The 4,774-nt window shown below is 36.6% G+C and overlaps 1 long non-coding RNA gene across 2 annotated transcripts; it reads right to left on the bottom strand.

The window, feature by feature from the left end:
* Positions 1–2,602: 2,602 nt before the first annotated feature.
* LOC119359573 lies at positions 2,603–4,438 on the bottom strand. 2 transcript variants are annotated; one of them, XR_005172595.1, is made up of 3 exons: positions 4,171–4,186; positions 3,713–3,943; positions 2,603–2,838 (listed from the first exon to the last, which is right to left on the bottom strand). It is a non-coding gene; the product is annotated as an uncharacterized LOC119359573 (long non-coding RNA). The 2 variants fall into 2 exon arrangements; XR_005172596.1 differs by lacking the exon at positions 3,713–3,943 and having other exon boundaries at positions 4,171–4,438.
* Positions 4,439–4,774: the final 336 nt, after the last annotated feature.

The following is a 4,774-nucleotide window of genomic DNA, read 5'->3' as shown; positions in this document are numbered from 1 at the left end:
CGGACACGGGTGGAGTCTTCGGTCTTCGTATCCTTACGGCCCATCAGTCCGGCCCATATCAATAGACCGGACACCCGAGGACCCCTTAGTCCAGGACTCCCTCAGTCATCTTTATTGAAAATAGTCTTAGGGGACAATTCTTTCCACTTCACAAGAGTCTTCAAAACAAATGATCACATGTTTATTAATCTAACAAATTATATGAACACATGACTATTAAAATATGTTGACATGAATACAACACAATATGAAAACGTGACATTCTTCATAAATGAACTATAAAATAAACAATATAATTATTAATTAAGATATCGAATATAAACTCAAGGTGTGCAATCACACCAAGAAAAGGACCATATCATTTAAATATAAGTTCCTCAACTTTTTTTTGACCCGCAAATGGTAGAACAATAGTTCTATGGTAAATTTTCATATAACTATAAACAGAATGTTACATGGGGGGAGGAGAAAAAATAGAAGTAAATAAAAAGAATAGGAATGGAAACACGAGTATTAATTAACCAGTGCATGCTGTGGGAAAGAAATGCATGTTTATAGATTATTGACTATCCACTGGTGGAATAAACATGCATACTTCTCCTTTATTTTAACTTGAAGCAACTTGAGGTCTTCTTTGAGAGAGTATCTCCAAGTTTGAATGGTTGGCCACTGATCTTTAAATTTATTTCCATTCCTTTGAATCCAAATATTCCAACATTCTAGGGCTACAATTTCTATGGTAAAAGGTTTCGGCAGTTGATCAACAACTAGCATGATGTCTTCATAGACAAATGTGCCTCTATTTTTATTGGGAATCAATGAATTCCAGCAATCCTGTGCAAAGTTGCAGTCCCACAACAGATGCATAATCGTACATATAATCATTCAAAACATACTATTATTACATCTAATTGAAATCCTTAATACCTAATTTTTACATATCTCAAGCATGGAATTTCACTTTTCTATCTTCAGATAATTTCAAACACGGTCGTTCATATCTGTTGCTTACAAGAAATGTACTGATGTTAAGACCTACCTTTTTTCAAGGCAACTTCAACAATCAATCAAAATTGACTCATGTCAACATTCTTTTGTATTTGATAAATCCATTCAAAACACCATGAACATGATCCACCTTTAGTCTAGACTCTGAATTGTATTTTCATCCTCATTCTCTAGGATTGAGTCATCTCCTTTAGTTTGATAATCTGAAATCTCTGCTAGATATCGATGTCATGCTAACTTGACCTAGACAACAATTTACATCACTCAAAGAAAAACTCAAGTCATTATAGCAAACCAATAGTTGTATATGTGAATCATATAAATGTTCCTCAATATGTAAATATATTGAATAATACATCCGCATACTAATATGTTTTACCCTATGTAACTTAACTGAATACTTTTTATAACATTCTAATACTAGTAATGATAGTATTTGAAACATTAAACTTAGCAAGTTATTTCAATAAAAAATTATATCCATTTAGTAAAAGAAGTTAAATCACCAATATAATCAAATAATCTTATGTTTTAGTACCAAGAACTTAGCTCATGACTCATGTATCGTTAAGTATGAGTGCACATAACTAACATTTCCATTTTAACATGTGTAAGTTTCTGTCTATCAAACTAACTGCAATACATTTACATACGTAAAAGTAGTGCCTTCATTTTTATTTGCGTTGTAAGCTTGCAAATAAAAAATATGGAACTTCTGCACACACAACGAATAGTCTGATCGTCCATTGCACGATAGCCTATCTAGGGATGTGTCGCCCTCTATTGCATGCATGGACGACTTCATTGGATCGTCGTGCAAAAGTCCTGTGCACAGTGTCATGTATATAGCACTGCTCACCAAAATATTAGATACCACAAATACTGAATACGTCCAATATGTGAGTTCTTGGAAGAGATAAAGTGACTACAAGGACAAACAACTACCAGCATAGACAAAAATAATAGGATTCAACACATACTAAAAATACACAACACTGTACAACATGAAACTTGAATGCAGATCAAATACAAGAACAACTAACATATTCACATAATAGTTTGGTTACACCTTTGCTCCTCCTCTTAATATGCTTCACCTCTTTCAATCGCTAAGAACATAATCAGTTATGTCCCTTTTGTTGTACACCATTGCTGCTCGAGGACAAGAGCCCTTGAACAAGAACAACCGACTAGTAGAACAAACAACTTGCCAGAAGAAGAAAAACACGAATCATTTTTCCACAACCAAGCCATTCCACTTCATGCATCCATTGTTTATAAATATATGTGTACCCATTTCATGGGGCCCACACGACCAAATATATCGCTTTCAAGTTAGAAACATATTACGAATATTTGCTAGGGGCTATATGAGAAGAATATATGATATACATAAACATTTTTGTGAATCGTAGCACATATCAACGGCCCATAATATGCACTAGATCATGATTGGCACGCGTTGCTGCGCTCGTCTATTTTTGCAATGGAATGGTAATAGTTTACATAGAAAACTGACCGAAAGATGGTTGTAACATTTTGTCGAAACTTAGGCAATATGAATAGTTGAGAAAAAAACTTGGAACGAGCTAAATTTAGATCTATCTTCAGTTAACTAATCTTGTCGTCCTCAAGTACACAGTGCATAGAACCAAAATAACCGGTAAAATGGGTGTAGTACAAAGTAGTAATATAGAGTAGCAACATGACTGGGCCAGAATAGAGCAACACAAAATGTCATAAGATAAACACTTCATACAGTAAACGGAAAACCAAAGCTTGAACAACAATTGTGTGGCATGTCATCTTGGCAACTGGATCAAGTGTTTCCTACAAAGAGGAGAAGAACCATTAAAAGAATCGGAAATGTCTCGCAGCATACATGTAAATTTCAGTGTTCTTGCATGCCGTGGAATGGTCAAGTTGGGTACATTATCTATATGAAGTATTTAGGTTTACGATTGAAGGAAGTGGAAAAGGTGGATCCAAAGACATCACTATCCAGAGTAGCAAGAACCAATTGGAAACATACCAGGAATGTTGAGATAGTTGGAGTTAAACGCTAACAAACAATAAACAAAGATGCCAATACAGAACAACGGGGATAAAATGTAAATGAGACATGCATACAGATGAGCAATTGTGCCTACAGTTTTCTTTTGAAACTCTACTTCATATCCTCCTTTAGTAATAACGAAATAAACTTGCAAAAACTCAGCTCGGCTAGAAACCAACATGAACAAACCTATGCGCGACCAGGTTGTAGCAGGTTAGTAGCAATGCCTAATACAACAAAAACACAAGAAATAAATTGCAGAGCACAACCAGGAAAACCATTACAGTATGATCAACATTTTTCCATTGATTGACAGGTATTGGTCCCAATCCTTGCACTCTCTAATTGTTTCCCTTTTTGTTTAGTGATATCTTCAAGTTGAAGTACAATTCCCCTATAGAAAGTCTAATATGTTGGGAATTCAGGCACCACTAACATAACATGTACATATTCCATGCTAATCGGTATCATTCAGATAAATATGTCGTCGTCACCCATGTCAGTTTTAATACTCTTTTTAAGAAGGGATTCCACACCGATTTTACTAACGGAACCATAGAGATTCAAATTACCAATCGAAAACAACAAACTAAAATCAGAATTAGTTGTTTTCACCTCTACGGAACAATCACATTATCTGAAACTCACATTGTTGAACTGGTCTGGAAAAACCATCTGACAGCAACATGATGAAAGTCTGGTCACCCTTTCTTCGGTGACACCTTCACTCCTTCAGTACATATAAACTACAAGGCAACTAAAAACTGCACAGAGTAATAATAGAGTAATAGACTCCCAGCCCTTTTTGAATTCTTATCTTCATTTGAGATTTCTGTATTCTTATCTTCATTTGTGATTTCTGTCGTCTCACGTGATGTCCTGTGAGCACAGAAGCAGCCTCTTTTCAAGCAAATAAACTATTATTATCAGAAAATAAAAACTTTAGTTAAAATTTTTACATGGATGCAATTCATAAGCTATTGCAGCAATACAGAACCAAAAAAAAGAAAGAAAACACACGAAGCAAGCAAGTATAGCAGATGTCTCAGATCAAACCATATGCGGATTGAAGAATTTGTGAACTGGAGAAGTGTATCGGAGCTCACCAACAACCAGTCATTGAGGTTTTATGAGAGGTGCCGATATAGTAACACGAGGACGAGGTGCTCCAGGTAGAAAATCCCTCTCGACCCGCCCCCATAACCCTCTCAGACCGGTGGAGTACCGCAGCAGCCGTCTTGATGGCAGCGCACCTAGGGACAACAGCTGCACCCTCGGGCCTAGTATTTGGCGGCAAGTAGCAGAGGTCCAGCAAGTTCGACAAGAAGGGAACATGAAGAAATCATGGGAACGAAGCTGTAGGAAAAGGTTGAAAGAAAAAAGAAACACACACGTCCATTTACTCACAGTCGATGAGTGGCGCACATCAATCGTAATGAATGGTCCTTGCAGATTGATTGCCTCCTTCCTCCTGTAATCCTTGCAGATCAGTTTCACTCTGCTTATGTCACCCGCAATCAATCTTCAGTTTCAAGGAACATTATTCATCATCTACATGCATCACCCACAACCTAACCTCCCCAGGGACCGCATCAACCGATCGAGGCAGCGATCGGCGCCTGTGCAGTTACGTCTCTTTTTCTTAACGTCTGATAATATTTTTTAAAAGGCATCTTAACGACTGAGAAATAAACAGACATATGTTACACC

This window comes from Triticum dicoccoides, chromosome 2A (genome assembly GCF_002162155.2).
Source record: "Triticum dicoccoides isolate Atlit2015 ecotype Zavitan chromosome 2A, WEW_v2.0, whole genome shotgun sequence".
Taxonomy (NCBI): domain Eukaryota; kingdom Viridiplantae; phylum Streptophyta; class Magnoliopsida; order Poales; family Poaceae; genus Triticum; species Triticum dicoccoides.
Note: the sequence above shows the minus strand (reverse complement) of the source record. Positions and strands in the feature narration are given on the sequence as shown.